Source organism: Ursus maritimus, unplaced genomic scaffold (genome assembly GCF_017311325.1).
Source record: "Ursus maritimus isolate PB19 unplaced genomic scaffold, ASM1731132v1 scaffold_5, whole genome shotgun sequence".
Classification (NCBI taxonomy): Eukaryota; Metazoa; Chordata; class Mammalia; order Carnivora; family Ursidae; genus Ursus; species Ursus maritimus.
The window spans coordinates 89093045-89110916 of record NW_024426663.1 but is presented as its reverse complement, the minus strand read 5'-3'; positions in this window follow the sequence as shown (position 1 = coordinate 89110916).

Genomic DNA, 17872 nt, shown 5'->3' with positions numbered 1-17872 from the left:
AGCCAGCCCTGCCTACAGATGAAGCTGAAGCCCAGAGGGCTAGTGAGGAGAGAGAGCCCGACTCATTATGGTCTCGTGGGACCAGAAGATGCCCCAGCGCTTTGGGAAGCTGCCACCTGCCTATTTGCCCAGGGAAAAGCCTATGGCCACGACCCTGGGAGATAGGGAGCCTGGTCCAGGTGGAGCGGGCTTTGGAGGCTGGCCTGGGGCGTGCAGAGGAGCCGGGCCTCTGCTCAGCCACATTTGCACACAGACACATTCATGCTCACATATGCGCACACACCCAGGAGAATGCACAATCACACATGCACACACACACACCCAGAGAACGCACAGTCACACACGCATGCACACATCCCAGGAGAACGCACACTTGCACGTGCAGGCGGGCGTGGCTGCCAAATGCAGCGTGGGCGTTCCCTCCATTTCTGGCCTGGAGCTGGAGAAAGCTGTCACCGGCTGGCCCCCTCCTGCCCCCGCACTCAAGGAAACTTTGTGGGAGGCAAGGGGGGCCAGCCGGCAGCTGGACCCCAGACCCAGGCTGGAGGGTCTCAAACACCAGCCCCGAGGCCTGGCTCCCCGGAGGCAGCCGCTGGGGCCAGAGCGCACGTGTGAGGCGCGGGCGGCCTCCTGCGTGTGCACATAGTGAACCCCAGGGCCTGATTTACGACAGAGCTCCCGCACGTGTGTCAAAGGCGCCGTGTTAAGCACCAGCATAAAAATAATATATAGGTTACCGCACCATTTTTATGACCTTCCCCAGCCCTGCTCGGGAACGCTGGGAACCCGCAGGTGAAATAACACACATCTCAGCGTCTGCCAGGCTGGGCTGAGAGCGCCCGGCGCTGCGTCTGCGCCCAAGTCTGCATGGAGAGGCAGGACGAGGACACACCCCTGAAGCCCAGAGACCCCTCAGCTTGGGCTGCGGTGCCGTGCAGGGCAGGCTCTGCAGGGGCTTCCCCTTCACCCCTCAGGACATGCCGTTCCACGGGCAGGCTGCAGAAGACAAACACGCTGGGAGAGCCCTCCAGGCCTGCAGCCACCGGGGAAACAGGGACAGGCTGAGCACTTGTTACAGGGAGCACCGCCTTTGCATTGGTGATGACCTCCGGCTGCAGCAGGACACAGAGGTGGGGCCTCTGCGGACCTCAACCTGCAGGGAAACGGAAGATATATCCTTCAGCTGTGGTTCTGAGACCAGCATCCATCACACCAGGGTTCCTCTTACCCAGGACCAACCCCACAGGGAGGAGCACCCCCACGGGGAAGATCATCTCACGGGGAGGAGCAACCCCACGGAGAGGACAGTCTCACGGGGAGGAGCATCACCACGGAAAGGACCGTCTCATGGGGAGAAGCATCCCCACGGGGAAGATCGTCTCACGGGGAGGAGCATCACCACGGGGAGGACAGTCTCACGGGGAGGATCATCCCCACGGGGAGGACCATCTCATGGGGAGGAGCATCCCCACGGGGAGGTTCATCTCACGGGGAGGAGCATCCCCACGGAAAGGACCATCTCACGAGGAGGAGCACCGCCACAGGGAGGACTGTCTCATGGGGAGGAGCATCCCCACGGGGAAGATCGTCTCACGGGGAGGAGCACCGCCACGGGGAGGACCGTCTCACGGGGAGGAGCATCACCACGGGGAGGAATGTCTCATGGGGAGGAGCATCCCCACAGGGAGGACCGTCTCACGGGGAGGAGCATCCGCAAGAGGCGGACTCTCTTACAGGGAGGAGCATCCCCAAGAGGTGGACCGTCTCACGGGGAGGAGCATCCCCACGGGAAGGGAAGGGGCATCTCCACAGGCTGGTTTTCTCACCTGCGAGGCAATGGGATGCAGAATGTGAGCAAAGCCCTGCCATGCACCAGGTCCACGTCACAGCATTGTGTGTCTTGGGATTGGAGCCTGCCCAGGCCCTGGTTCAACAGCCAACAGGACATGCCCTTCCCTCTGGGGGCCAGGTGGGGGGCGGTAGAGCCTGCAGGCCTAGACTGGCACCCAGCCCTGTCTGCACTCTTCAGGGCTGGGTCCCTTTTCCAAAACCCTCCTGAGCTGGCCAGAAACATGCCCGGCTTCAGCCTCTGTGGCCACCAGTAGAGTTTCTGGTCAACTCCAGCCAGCTGCCCTGAGCCCCTGCTGGCCTACAGAACCTGCACTTGGAGTGCAGCCCACCTCTGGGTCTCATATACTGTGAGAGCCCCTGCAAGGTGAGAGACTCGGCCTGCATCACGTAGTGTTGGCTCTGGGATGATGGCTGGAACTGCAGTTAGGGGCCCCTGGACCAGGCGGGGGCCAGCTCTGGAAGGAAAGAATGCCCCAGGGACACAGCCAGCCACATGGCACCTGTCTGGAGCTGGAAGAGGCCGGGGGTGGGGGGAGCAGACAGGGTGGGTGGTGACTGAGCAGGATACCTGGAGGGCTCCCGCCTGTGCCCAATGCAGCAGACATCTTTTGTGGAGGTAGGGATGAGCTCAAGGAATCCCACGTCTGGGCACAGAGGAAGGGCCAGGCCTGGAGACTGTGGCCAGCAGGGGTGGGTGGAGCTCAAGGTGATGTCCCTGGCTCCACCCCGGGGTCCTTGGCTGGGCCTTTCAGGCTGGTTGCCGATAGGCAGAGTTTTAGCTCCAGCCTCCAACCCCGGGGTCCTGGCCTGGCATGGCCCTAGGGGCCAGAGACCAGTGGTGTCCTCCACAAGATGGCCTGACATGAGTGCAGTCCCTGGGGCTATGGCAGCCTGGGTGTACCTTCCTGGGGCCAAGAACAATGAGGCCCCTGCCCACCTCCACCCCCAGAACTCCCTGGTGCCCCTCCAACCTTGCCCATTGAGGGGCCCATGGAAGGGAAGCCTCTCTGAATTTGAGGGACCATTAAGGAGGCTGGAGTGGGAGGTAGGGCCAGCCCACCCCAGGCCAGTTGGGCCTTGTGAACAGAGCCTCATGTGGGTGGGTGTCTACCTGAGGCTCCAAGGGGAGCCAGATTGAGCACTCACGGACGGGAGGGGCACAGCCCTGCAAGCGGGGTCCCACAAGAGCTGCCACGGGAGGGCCCAGAGGGTGTGCTCTGGTGGTAGGAAGTGGGCTGTGAGGTCCTGCCTGCCCTGGAGGGACCCTGCACTGCTGCAGGCCCCACAGGTGCTCCCCGACCCCCATTCACACCAGGCGTCTAGGGTCCTGGGAATGCAGCCAAGGTGGGAGTGTCTAGCAGCCCACAAACATGGGACAGGATGCTTTTTCCAGGAAGGCTGAGGCGATGGTTCAGAACCTTGCACCCCCCACACCCAAAACAGGGGCTCCACCACTGGAGCTGGGGCTTTGAGGTCCCTTGGATATGCGGGAGTGGCTCCGGGTGACCTTCAGGGCCCCGACATTAAGTGGACACCCCAGGTCTGCATGGCCGCAGGGAGTGGGAACCAGCTCAGACTCCACCTTGGACCTTGGACGGCTGGGTCAGGCGGTGAGTTCCAACCCTGGAGGCCACAGGGCAAACACTCAGAGAGAAGTGTCCGCCCTGGATCACACCCAGCAGGAACAGAGATTGAGAAGGAATTCCAGGAATTCACAGGGAGAAGCAAGGAAGAAAAGTAGGAGGGGTGGACTTTTCTTCCCTCTGTTTCTCTGACCAGAAGAAACAACTGTTAACCCCTTACTTGGCTGCTCTCACACTGGGGCTCTGCCTCCCAAAGCCCGGAGACACCCTCACAGTCCATACAGGCTTTCCCTGCCCAGGGCCCTCCTCCCTCTGAGCTTCCCTAGGTCCTCAGAAGCATACAGCCATCGTCCAGGTGCAAAGGCGAGGCAGGACTGGACACCCAAGGCCCCAACTTAGAGCCCCCAGGACAAGTCTGCAGGACTGGGTCTGAAACTAGCCACAGCCAGGGCCCCCGCAGGACCCACGGCCAGAGGGGGGTGCTCCCCGTGGCTAGCTTAGCAGGAGACTCCAGAGGGCCTGGGAGGGCAGGAGCCCAAGGGACATGGGGGGTCTCGGGGCTATGTGCCTGGCATAGAAGAGGATGGACCTCTGCAAGTCTGGTTCCTGAGGGTGACTGCTGGGGGGCAGTGCAGCCCCAGGACCTTTGGGGCTCAGGGCGATGTCCAGGAGACAGAGCAGGGAGTGGCTGGGGCATTTTTGCAGAGCCCACGTGGTTCCAGGGCTGTAGCCAGTGCCCTCACAGGGAGCCTTGGTCCCTCTGGGGTTCCAGGCCAGGAAAGGCAGGTGGGTGTGCTGGGCATGCTCGAAGCCTGAGAGGAAAGACAAGGGGGCATCATCTCCCCCAGCCCTCAGGCCATGGGCTGCCTCCCATGTTGGTGCCCAGTGGTTTGGCCACAGCCCTGCCAGGAGATAAGCCCATGAGGCTGAGAGAAGGAAGTCCTATTCTCTGCCCCCCACCCAGTGAGTCCCCCTGATCATATGCGGGCTCAGTCTGAAAGCCCCCCTGGGGGCAGAGGTGAGCCCAGCCAGAGGCCAGACCAAGCTTGCAGCTTGGGGCCTCAGCATTGAAACTTCCACAAAGAGCAGGGAGCTCTGGGGAGGGTTGAGGCTGAGCCCTGAGCATTCCCTGCCTGGCACTGGGAGCTTTCTGGAGCTCCCTCCCCTTGGCCACACTGACCTCCACAGACCCAATGGGTATCGTCCTGGCCCATTCAGCATCTCCTGCAAGAATGTTCTTCCCACTTCCCCTCCTGAGCAGTAACCCAGGGGTGGAGAGACCATTGCGGGTGGAGGGGAGCCTGCAATATGGCTTCCCAAGGGGTGGGTGAGCGACCAGCATTGTCCCCCCTTCTACATCCACCCACCCACCCCAGTTCTCAAACACTCAGCCTCTGGAAAGCAAGGATAAAGCACAAAAACAAGTAGAAAAGAGTGACTTATCTATCGCCTGGAGCATCTTAGATAAGTTTCTCCTGAACCTTGGAAATATAACCTGTGCCTTTAAAAGTCAGCTTGGGCGGTGGAGCTCTTCCCTGTGAGAAGGGAAGCAAGTGGGTCAGATGCAGCCTGGGGTGTAGGACAAGGCTCAAGCAAGGGGGCCCAGGAGCAACAATGTCTGTGCTAGTCAGTGCCCAGGACACACCCGTGATGAACCCATGATCCAGCCAGGACACGCGGCCCCCACGACCCACTCAGGACGCACGGTGCCCACGATCCAGCCAGAAACACAGCGCCCACAACCCACTCAGGACGCACGGTGCCCACGATCCAGCCAGGACACACAGCGCCCACGACCCACTCAGGACGCATGGTGCCCACGACCCAGCCAACCCCCGGCCCCCACAACCCACTCAGGACGCATGGTGCCCACGACCCACGCAGGACACACGGCACCCACAATCCACTCAGGACGCATGGTGCCCACGACCCAGCCAGGACACGGCACCCACGATCCACTCAGGACGCATGGCGTCCACCATCCAGCCAGGACACGGTGCCCACGACCCACTCAGGACGCACGGTGCCCACGATCCAGCCAGGACACACAGTGCCCACGACCCACTCAGGACGCATAGTGCCCACGACCCACGCAGGACACACGGCACCCACAATCCACTCAGGACGCATGGTGCCCATGACCCACGCAGGACACACGGCACCCACAATCCACTCAGGACGCATGGTGCCCACGACCCAGCCAGGACACGGCACCCACGATCCACTCAGGACGCATGGTGCCCATGACCCACGCAGGACACACGGCACCCACAATCCACTCAGGACGCATGGTGCCCACGACCCAGCCAGGACACGGCACCCACGATCCACTCAGGACGCATGGCGTCCACCATCCAGCCAGGACACGGCGCCCACGACCCACTCAGGACTCACGGCACCCACGATCCAGCCAGGACACGGCGCCCACCACCCACTCAGGATGCACGGCGCCCACGATCCAGCCAGGACATGGCGCCCACGACCCACTGGTGCAGATTGCCCACGGAGTACATATGCACTTCCGCAGGTTGCAGAGCCCACCCTGCTGTGCGTACCCATGGGGCCTTCTCTGTGTCATCTAGTGGGAGGGGGACACATCCCTGTGCTCACAGACACATGGTGCACAGAGGTACAGGAGTCCCACCCAGCACGGGACATGATGTGGGGATGCTCCATGGCCCAGAACTGCTGGGGACCTGTGTTCCCCGGCGTGTGCATGGCACTCCCAGTTCGGCAACTCCCCTGTGCGGGTCCTCAGGTGCCCGGGCAGTCTGGGCTTCAGAGGGCGGCCCGCCAGGAGGCACTGTCCCGCTTAGTCCCCTTGGGGCCTCACATCTTCCATTCTGTCCAAGGGCCAGATCCGACAGGCAGGATTCTTCTCACTGAGGGTGCAGGGGCCAGCCACCCACAGCAGGCCCCACTGGGAGTCTCACTGGGCAAAGCACCTGATGTCCAGCAGCCCCTCCTGCCGTGACCCCAGGAGCAGGGAGGGCCTGGGCTGTCAGCTCGCACAGGGAGAGGACACAGCATGTCCGTCTGTGTGCTAAGCGGAGGGAGGGCCTGGGAGGGCTCTGTGCAGCCTCAGCTGCTCCTTGCCCAATCTTAAGGATCCCCATCATGTGTCTTTCTGCCATTGATCTGCTCAGTCAGTGCTTCATTTACTAAACGGCTCATTCACTTGACCCCATGCCAGGCCCCAGGGGCTCGGACCCCAGACTGCCCTGGAAGGCCCACTGTCAGGCATGCAAGAGGTGAATGGGACAGAGTCCAGGGAAGACCAGAGCCCAGAAGCATGCCCAGGTTTGGGAAAGCCACCTGGAGAAGGCACCACCTTCGAGAGAGAACAGAGTCGGTGCTGAGGGGAATGGGGTAAGCCCCGTCCTGGGGGCTCTTTGGGGCCGCAGAACGGGCAGAGCCCCACAGAGTCCGGGGCAGCAGCTGTGGGCGGTGCAGGGGTGGTGGGGCTTCATTAAGTGCCAAGAGGACAGCGCACTCCAGCATGGGCAGGTGGGGCCCCTGAACAAGAGTTGGGTGCAGCCGCCCGTCAGACACCCCCCGCGGCTGCAGATGCCCCTGGTGGCAGCATGTGCTGAGCCACCATCACGGGGCGCAGGATGTGGGCTCTGAGCTCCAGCAGGCACATGCAGGAAGCAGGGCCCTGTCCAGGCCTGGGGGCCTCCCCACACGTCCGGAGTGGCTGGAGCCAGAAGCTGGGAGAAGCAAGGCAAGCGGGCCGGGGCCTCGACGAGCAGAGCCACCACAGGGGGACACGCAGATGCCCGTGGGGACCTCGTCTGTGGTCCTGGACACTGCTCTGGGATAGAGTCCTGGCCATGCAGACCCCTCCCCTCCCACCACAGGCAGCCCCCTGCCAGGCTCAGAGGCTGCTCTGTCCTGGTCCCGAGCTGCCACTCAGGTCCAGCCAGCTATGACGGGCTCCATGCCATGCACCATGGCATGCGGTGGGAAACCCCTTCCTCCCCAGGCTGGGGACTGAGGAGGGGCCCTCGGGCGGCTGGGGGCGCAGGGATGGACTGGGCTGCGGAGCTCAGTCTGGGGGATCTGTGTCCCCGCGGACCCTGCACAGAGATCCCTGTAGGCTCCCCGACCCCGGGGAGAGCAGCTCGTGGTTCTAAGGAAACATCCTCCTCTGGCGTCTGCTCTGCCTAGACCAGGGACCACCAGCTCCCCATGCAGGGTGGGCCTCTGGTGGGAACAGGGCCATGTCCTCCCTCCAAGCTTAGCCGTTCCAAGGAGTTCCATGTCAGGCCTCACAGCTACCTACAGGAGGAGGGAACGCAGCATCTGTTGCTCCGGAACCCTGCGGTCCGTGTAGCTGAGACAGGGCCCAGTGAGGACACGTCCCGCCCCCAACCCTCCAGACTCCCAGCCCCAACCCCCGCATGCCTCTGAGTCTCCTCCCTTACCTGTAAAGCCTGAAGTGGGGTGGCAGGAGGTACCCCTGGGACCTAGTGTGTACTAACCCTCCGGATGGCTCAGTCTTCCTACCTGTGAATTGGGTCTGAGCAACTGTCCTCCCCTGGGGTCGCCGTGGGGCCTGAATGGGGTGGTGCATACACACGGTGCTCGCACTTGCACACATGCCGCTGTGCGGCCACACACAGAACCACAAGGCCACCCGTGACCACATCATTTCCTGGTCCCGTATGTGTACCAGCTTGCCCTCAAACCACACACTCGCATGCACACCCATGCACACATACCGGACAACTCAGGGCAGGGACCCGACCCTCCCAAAGGGTGCAGTCCAGCATGGATGGGGTCAGGGGGTGCACAGATGGGGGCCCTTATAGGTTCCCACTGCAGGGGCAGGCAGGCAGGGGACAGAGGTGCTCAGTAGCTTCCCTCTGAGCTTGCGGCCCCAGACCAGCGATCCCTGACTCATGCGCAGTTGTGCCCGTGGGCCCCTCTGCCTGCTACCTCTGCTGGCCAGCAATCTCACAGAGCAGCTCTCACGCTGGCTTCCGGGTCAGCTCTGCTTGGCGAACATGAGGGCCCTGTGGGTGGGGCAGAAGGGAAGGGGGCCCAGGGCCCACTGGCCTGCCAGAGCTGCTGATGCAGGGACAGTGGGGCCCAGTCCTGGGGGGCAGGCGGGAGCGCAGGGCCCCAGGCTCCCAAGGGCCACCCCCGGCCCCCTCCACTCCAGCACACGGAGGCCTACCCTGGGCTCCCACCTGCTCACTCCAGGCCCCTCACCAGCGCCTCCTGCCCTCTGGGAGTCAGGCCTGGGTCTCCACTCACTTGTGTAGTTACAGAGCACCAATGGCTTACCAGCCCGTCCCTCTCGGCTCACACAGAAGCCTGGCTGGGCGTGGGGCAGCGCCCCAGCAAGCGACCCTCCCCCTTACAGGCCTGGGGGGGAAGAAGGGGAGGGTGGAGACGCCCCAGCACCAGGACGGGCCTCCCAGCTCCAGCTGTGGTGCTCCTGCCGCTCGGAGGCCTCTCTTGCTGGACCTGTCCAGCCCCTCCTGGCCCTCTGGGCCCGCTCTGCTCCCCCAGCTAGAGGGGGATGACTTCACCCTAGCAGAATCCAGAATCCAGCGGCACACAGTATTTACATAAATACTCCCCTGCCCCTGGAAGTGGAGTGCCGAAAGGCAGAGAGGCGCGGTCTTGTGGGGCCGCTCAGCCCCCCAGCCCCCCGGGTTCCAGGCAACTGGCCCAGACTGCTGTCTGTCTCTGGGGCTGCTTCTCAGGCTGCAAATGCAGCCAGTTAGCCCCCCCCGCCATGTGCAAACCCGGCGGGGGAGATGCCTCAATAGGCAGAGTGCCAGGAACCCATTTCCCAGCTCTCCTAATCCCCACAAACCTTCCTCCCCTCTGGACTGTCCTTGAAGGCAGGACAGACCTGCCCCACTGAGAACTCAGAGGTGCCCCTCCATCAAGAGCAGGCAATCTGGGATGGCTGCCTGCAGGAGGCAGCCTTGAGTCCTGAGTGAGGGGATTTCCCCAGGCAGATGAGAGGTTCAGGACACTTGGAGCAGAGTTCAGAGCCCATGAAGGGGTGTGGGCCACAGGAAAGGAGGGGACAGTGGCCACGGGGCCAGAGCATCAGGGCAAGCCTGAAGTTCCAGCCAGGGTGGAAGGGGCAGCCCCCCCGCATTGGGGAGAGGTTGTGGAGACCAATAGGTGGTGGAGGGTAGGGGTGCCCAGGAGAAAGGCCCAATGGGGGCTGCAGATGAGGGCACGCAGCTCCCTCTGGGCCAAGCTGGCTGACCCCTGGAAGAGGTCGGGTGGGAGGAAGCTGCTTGTTCTCTGGCTGCCCCCTCTGACCCTGCCCTGGGGTCTGGTCTGGAGATCGTGACCCTGCTCTGGGATCTGGTCTAGGGATCATGGCCCTGTCCTGGGCTCTGCTCAAGGTCATGGCCCTGCTCTGGGGTCTGGTCGGGAGTTCTGGCTGCGATCAGAAGAGCTGGCTGGTCCAGATACTTCCCTGAGCCAGAAACCAAGCCCTTTCCAGGCTGTGACCTCGGCTTGGCCGCCGGGCGGCTCCCACCCTCGGGGCCTGAGGAGGAGCAGGACTCAGCCAGCACACCCCAGGCAGGCCCTGCATTCCCAGCGCCCACTGGAGCGTGTCCCCAATCCAGGCCAAGCCCCAGCTGTGCAAGAACCTTCCGCCTCAAGGCTGGGAATGGCCCTCCTGACACCCTGGACCACAGCGGCTGCAAAGCTGGGCCCACAGCAGAGATGGGGGCTGCAGGGATAGGCCTGGCTGGCCCCCACACACAGCCGGCCTGGGAGGCGTCTCTGCCACAGGCTGCCACCCAGCCTCTTGCACAGAGCAGGCAGGGCACCTGGCGAGACCCCTGGGAGGCACCCCTCCTGGGTGCTGTCGGCTGCCCTCAGCCTTCCTTTCACGAAGGGGGGTCGGGGGGCGCTGAGCAGCTCACACAGCTGCCCCCCACCTCCAGGAGGGCTGGCTTCCCCAGGCCCTGCCTGTGTTCTCTGAGTCTACCCCACCTAGGAGCATGCACTGAGCACCACTGTGTACCTGCCCCCCCCCCGCCCTAGTGAACCCCTCTCAGCAGCAGCCCCCGGCCCTGCCCTGCAGGGACACAGGAATCCAGCCCGACCTCGGCCGCTGAGACATTCCCCAGCATGACGACTCACATACTTGGCAGAAATCAGACCCGGTGGGCGGCAGCCAGGGGAGGACCGCGCAGGCCCAGACACCGTGTAATAAAACCTTTACAGCCCCCGCGTCGTCCTCACGTTCGTGGGTTCGTCATATGTGGCCCTGGTGAGCTATTTAGCGTGGAAACTACCTCCCACACACACCCGGGGCAACATAAACATCACTGGCTATCAGCAGGACAGCTGCCACCGGCCACCATCCCCCACCCCCCCACCTGCCGTGTGACCTTCGGGGAGCTCCGTTCCTCTCCAGGGCTCCATGAGAGTGTCACCTGCCCCACAGAGACCAGGCTTCAGCCTCAAGGGGTTGCGGGATTGTGTGCCCCAGAGCACCAGGGCTGGGGGTCCAGATGCAGAGTCACAAGCCACCCCAAAAAACAGTCACGGTGACACTGAGGCCCCACCTGTCCCCCAGGATCGCCGCCGCTCCCTTGCAAGGACGCTCCAGCCTGTGTGGGGTCCCTGAGCTCACAGCCCTGAATCTCCCCATCATCTCCCAGGGTCACCCAAAGGGCATGGCCCCAACCCCACCTTCCAAATCCTGGTCCCGCTGCCCAGGACATGCAGATTTCCAGATCCCAAGTGACCCACTGCTTGAGAGCACCTCCAGCCCCACGTCCGTGTCCCCATGTCCCGTGTCCCTCTGAGCCATGTCAGCCCTCACACACTCACACGTACACACTCTCACACAGGCTCGAACGCACTCACACGCGTGACTCCCTGGGCCAGCCCAGATGTCCCACTGCCCTCCACCTGCCTCCCGACAGACAGCCTTTGACTTACGGGGACCAGGTCACTCACCGGGCACCTATGCCCCAGCCTCACTGAGGAAACCCCCACTCCTCTCACCCGTCACCTGGACGTCAGGGGGTGGCTTATGTGACACAGCTGTGGGCCCCTCGGGCCTCGGGTCCAGGCTCAGAGGACACCTCTGCAGTCACCTCGAGCAGTCCAGCATACGGTGACCGGGACACTGTGGGCTGTGTGTGCCATGTGGGGAGGGCCTGCAGCAGCCTTCCCCCTTGACCGGCTCCAGCCTGCGAGGTAGGGCCCCCACGGCCTGACTTGGCTGTGCTCTGGATGGGGTACACAGGGGACGCCTCTGGGGGACTTGCCTCAGAGAAGGACCCTGCCAGTGGGGGGAAAGGGCTTTTCCAGGCCCACCCGCGGCTCCCCAAACAGTGGACCCTGCTGGCCACCTGCACCTGGCCACAGCAGAGGCTGTCCTGGAATCCCAGGGGTACTGCCTGTGGCCCTTTCCTTCCTGCCCACCAGGCCCCCGTCCCTTGCACCTCCACGTCTGCCTTACGACCTCTCTGTGGACACCCTGCTGCCCTGCTCCCAGCACTCTCATGGGGCCTCAACACAGCTCCTCTGTTTGCAGCTGGACAGCCAGGTGGCGCGGCAGGCAGCCCTGGTGGTGCGCAGCGGTCAGAGTCCTGGGCCAGGGAGAGGCTCAGCCTGCCCCGCTCCCCCCGGGGAGGGGGGGGCTCTCTCCCGCTCTCTTGCTCCCACTCACCCACAACACTGCAGATAGCGAGGGTGCCCTCCCCACAATCCTGCCTCCAGGGGCCCCTCTGCGGAGTTTGTGCTGGACACAGGCACGGCTCTTCTCGCCCATCTGTGCACTGTAACTTCCCTGAGCAGCACCACGTTCGGATCTCCTTCTGCACCTGACCTGCTCCTCCCAGGGCTGCTCTGGACAAGCCCCGTTGCTGTCTGGTCGCTGGTCAGGGTCTGGGAGCGAGCCGCCCTCCAACTCCAGGCGCAGGCCCCGTGAGGCCCTCCTTGGGGATGCATCTGCAGGGTCCTGTTCAGAGGGGTGTTTCTGGCCACTGGCAGGAGTTGGCCGTGGGCAGACATGGGAGGCGTCCTGTCCACTTGCTGTGGCCGTGGTCGCCAGCAGAAAATCCCCTGATATGACTGGGTCAGCAGTCTGTTTTCTCCTTACGGCTTCTCGTCCCACGGAGGGTTCACAGCTCTTCACAAGTGCTGTTTCCTCCCTGAAGCTGACAGATTCTGTCTGAGTGAGTGAGTGAGGCACCCCACACCCTGTCCCCCGGGGGGAGGGGTGCACCCCTGCCCTCCCTCCCTCACATGCAGAATGACTTGTGAAAGAGCTGAAACAGAATGAAAATCAGTCAGGATGTACATGTTAAGCAGAGTGGGGCAAGGCCCCACACTCGTCCCCCCCCCACTCGTCCCCCCCCCACTCGTCCCCCCCACACTCGTCCCCCCCCACACTCGTCCCCCCACACTCGTCCCCCCCACACTCGTCCCCCCACACTCGTCCCCCACACTCGTCCCCCCCACACTCGTCCCCCCCCACACTCGTCCCCCAGAAGCAAGCCTGTGAGCAGGGAGGGGTTTCGTCAGTGCACTCCAGCCATCACACACCACCCAGGGGTCAACATGCAGAACTGCCTAGAGTCTAACGAGCGGCTTTACCTCAGCAGCATTACCTGGAAAATGATTTCCTTGGAATCCTGGAGGGGAAGGAGGAAGGAAGAAGGATGGAGGGAGGGAGGAAGGGAGAGGGGAGGACAAGGGAGGGGGAGGAGGAAGGACAGGAGGGAGGAGAGACGAGGGGAAGGAGGAGGGAGGGAGGAAAGGAGATGTGGAGGAGGAGAGGGAGAGGGAAGAAGGGGAAGGGAAAGGGAGGGGGAGGAGGAGGGGGATACAGGAGAGGGAGAGGAGGAGTGGGGGGAAGCCGGGGACTTACTTGCTGAACTTGGGATGAAGTTCCAACACTAAAGATAGCTGGGGTGAGGGAAAGCCAGCCTGGGGACCTGGGGAGGAGGAGGTTGGGTGTGCCCACCAGCCAGCACGGGTGTCAGCAGGACTCCCCCACGCTCCCCCAGGGTTTAGCCTCCTGTCCGTAAGGCCTTCTACCCCAAACATCTCCACTCCAAGCTCTGTATTTGGATTCATCTTTCCAGTGACGGGATCTGATCGCCAGGAGACACATATGGTTTTCCAGGAGGACCCACAGGTGCTGGATCTCACTGGCGTGGGGTGCCTGCCCCTTTCCCTGTTCCTGGCCCCTCTCCCTCCCCATGCCCATGGGCCCCCTGCCCCCACCCCTGTCCTCCCAGGGCTCCCTCTGCACCCCTGAACTGCTCTGTGAATTCTCCAGAAAGGGCATGGAACGGAAGTGAACTTCCTAGAACTTGCCTGCCCCAAATGCCTCCGTTCTGGTTTTCTGTGCCAGCTGGGTTGGAAAGGACTGTCCTTCAGGCCTGGGGCACCCACACTGCTGACCGCATCCAATGTCCGTCTGATCCTCAGGGTCCACTGCCCACAGGAATGCTCTGGACGGCGGAAAACAAAACTCAACCAAGGGGGTCTTAACGCAGACACAGGCTCCTTGTTTTAAATCAGACACACACAACAGGAATGGAGGAGCCCTACAGGGTCCCTGGGGACCCCAGCCTTCTCTACTTCTGCTCCGTCATCCCTCGTGGTGGCCTCCGTGTCCTTGCTCCCTGAGCTTCTGTTCCAGGCAGGAAGGGGTGGAAACCGGCAGTGCCCAGCCAGTGAGCCTTCTCCTGGCAAACTCTGTGTTCTTAGACAAGGGTATTATCACTACACCTCGTGGCCAAAACTGTCAGGGGGCCACCAGGGTGGGGAGATGGCCACGGTGAAGTGGCCTTGCACTACATTTCTTGGGCTTTATCTTTCCAATTTTTGCCAAAGAGAAGTTTTTACTTCCCTAGCCATATTTTCACTTCTGACCATTCACTTTGGTTTTTATTGTCTTCTTTCTGTACGTTCTATTCTTGCTGCTCATAATTCCTTCACTTGTCTTTCTAAAGACGCAAAAGAGCTCCTTTTAAGACTCCCTTCTGGGCCCTGAATTGTTTCTACTTCTTCCAGTGTCATTTTCCAGTGCATCTTCCAAGAGCGATTCTGTGAACACTTTGGCTTCCGTCTAAACCCCTGAGATCCAGGGAGCGGGGGTGCTGCCCAGACTGACGGCAGGACAGAGGTGCCCACGTGGAGGTGTCCTCCCCGCCCAGTTCAGAGACATGAACGCAAGCCCACAGAGGAGAACAGTGTGGCCCGGTCACAAGAACCCACATGGCCTCGGCAGCAGTGAGCAGGGCACCCAAGTCCAGCAGGGAGTGCTCTTCACGGGACACACAGGGAGGAAACGCAGCGGGCTATACAATTAGGAAATCCCCTCGCACTGGGGTAAGCACTGGTGGAGCAGAGCACCCACGCGTGCTGGGACCACTAGCCTCGGGGTGGCCGCTCACCGGTCAGAGGACAGCACAAAGGAAACGCAGTGAACGCCTGCACCAGGGACCCACCTGGGCATCCCGAAGGGGCCAACAGAGGCATACTTGACCCTGTCCCAAATGAAGGGGACAGGAAATGAAGGCCCAAAACATGTCCTTGGCAGTGTGGCCTTGTCCTGTGGGTGAGCGCCTGTGTTACGGGAAGACCCGCTGGGTCCTGCCCAGGTGAGGGGCTGGGATGTCTCTACCATACTCTCAAGGGTAAAGATTGACGCCTATGTTCCCAGAGACAGAAAACAAAGTTATCAAAGGGCGAATCTGGTTAAAGATGCAGGGCCTGGGGGTTGGAGGGCCCTCTCTCCTCCTCCCCCTCTTCTTCCCTCCTCTGCCCTTCACCCTTCGGTCCCCCCTTCCCCTCCCCTTCTCTTCCCCCTCCCTCTTTCTCTCTCCTCTTCCCTTCCCCCTCCTCCCCCTTCTCCTCCTTCTCCACCTCCCTCCCCTGCCCTCCCTTCCTCCCCCTCCTCCTCTGCCCTTCCCCTCTTCCTCCCTCCTCTGCCCTCCCCTCCCCCTCTTTTCCCCTCCCCCTCCTCTGCCTTCCCCTCCCCCTCTCTTCCTCTTCCCCTTCTCTTCTCCCTCCCTCTTCCTCCCTCCTCTGCCCTCCTCCTCCTCCCCCTCTTTCCCTCCCCTCTTCCCTTCCCCCTCCTCCCCCTCCTCCTCCTTCTCCACCTCCCTCCCCTGCCCTCCCCCTGCCCTCCCTTCCTCCCCCTCCTCCTCTGCCTTCCCCCTCTTCTCTCCTCCTCTGTTCTTCACCTCCCTCCCTGTCCTCCTCCTCCCCCCCCAAGCTCCTCCCCCACCTCCCCACCTCCTCCCCCTCCTCTCCCTGCCCAGCTAATAACCACAGCAGGAGCCTCTGGGCTCTGCTCTCCCCCCTCCCCCCAGCTCTAGCCGTTTCCATGGACAAGAGCCCAACACAAACATGGGATGCTGCAGCTCCCCTGCCAGCACGGGACCCCCCACAGCACAAGGCTGGTGGGCAGATGAGGCGTGCCACAGGGCCCCCGTGAGGCCTAGGCGGGATGGGGTGGGGAGTATTTGTTTGGTCTTGTTTCTGTGGCAACCTGCTAGACCCCTCTTCCACTCTGTCCAAGGGGCTATGCTGGTATAGGACATGAAGGTGCCCCTGAACCCCCGGGTCCACCTCAAACTTGGCCCCAGAGCCTGGCCCAGTGCAGAATCCCAGGCTGTCAGGAAGCAACCATGACCATTATTCCCACATCCAAGGTATGCACAGGGAAACTGAGGCAAGACCATGCAGAACCAGAACACTTGCCCCCAGACTGGGGTCTCCCTCAGCCTAGGAGATCGGGTGGCAGGGGACCCCAAGCCCAGAGCCCCATCCCACTCTGCCCGGTGTCTCCTGTGCCTGGGGGTCAGCCCCACCACCTGTGTGCTGGACAGTGGGCTGAGAGGGTTCCATTCCAGAAAAGAAATTTCTGGGCCATGAATGGGGAGGGCTCAGAGGGCATGGCTGCTTCCAGACAGAGCATAGTGGCCAGGCAGGGGTGGGGCCACAGCCACCCAGGTGGGGAGGTGCATCACAGGTGAGAGGCCCTGAGAGGAAGGGGGTAGAGACAGCAAAAGGATGAGGAGCCAAGAAGCAAGAGGCAGGTCCAGGGCATCAGAATGCCAGCCTACCACACTGTCCATCCCTCCCATGGAGGCCATCTCAGGAGGGATGGGGCTGGCTCAGGCCATGGACACAAAGGCCCCCCCAGAACTGGGTCCATAATGGGGCCGGTGTGCCTGCTGGGATGGGCCTAGAGTGACCCCAACCTGCTCACAGCCTCCAAGGGTTCAGCACCTCCATGTTCTGGGCCCTCGGCCCTCCAGGGTGGCTTCATTCTTCTATCTCTCAGGGGCTGCTCCTGGAACACCTGCTTTGTGCAGCCTGCCTAGGTCCCACCTAGCCTTTCTTCCCATGGTCCCAAAGGTCCCAGGGCACCCCCCACCCCTGGCCCCCTGCTGTGGCCTGTCCAGGCGCTAGCCTCCTTTTCTACTCTCCCCTCCTCACCTCCTCTCCTCTTCCTCCTCCCTCTCCCCTTCTTCCCCTCCATCTTCCTACTCTTCCTTCTCCCCCTCCTTCCCCTCTTCCCCTCCATTTCCCCTTCCTTCCCCTCCCTCCTCTTCACCTTCCCACCCTCCTCCTCTTCTTCCTTCTCTCTTTCCTCCTCCCTCTCCTCTTCCCCCTCCTCCCCCTTCTCCACCTCATCCTCGGTCTCTGAAGTCAGCCTGGAAAGCAGGCGGAATCCAGCTGAATACCTTTCCCGTCTGAGACATTACCTAACTGGTCCTTCTTACCTAATCCCCCAGCCATCTCCTGCCTCCCGCACCCCCCCCCATAGGGCCAGGCTGGGCCACAGTCCTGACTTGCCTTGGGCCACCTGTGTGTCCTGAGCTGCCTCCGCACCTGTGAACAGCCCCACAGCACCACCTCGGGCCAGCGTGCGTGCTGGGAGTGGCTTTGAGCAGCCTCCCAGCTGGAGCCCTGGGCCCTGTGGGCTCCTCTGCTTTGGCCATCCTCACCCCAGGTGGCCCTGCCAGCAAGCCGCAGGGATGCCTGTCCTCTGGAACTTCCTGGGCCTCCTGGCGGGCAGGAAGTACCTTGCAGCCTCCAACGTGTCTCTACCCACCTGGCTGGTGTGGTCAGACTGGCCAGGCCTTCTACCTGGGGCTCTGGGCTGGACTAGAAGGAGCTTGTCAGCTGGAGGAGGCCAGAGATGGGGTGGGGGAGACCACAGTCGCCAGTCACTGAGCAAGGCAGGTGGCTGAAAAGGGGGAGCATGCAGCCCAGCACTGCACGCTCACAGTGCTAACACACACAGTCGCACACGCACACACACAGACACAAGCGCATGCAAGACTAGCCAGAGGCACAGAGCACAGCCACTGTGCCTGGAGCCCAAGGTACACGGGAGACCCAGGCGTCCAGATAGGGCTCCTGGCCTGGGGCAGGGTCTGCTGTGGAGAGAGGCTGTGCACAGG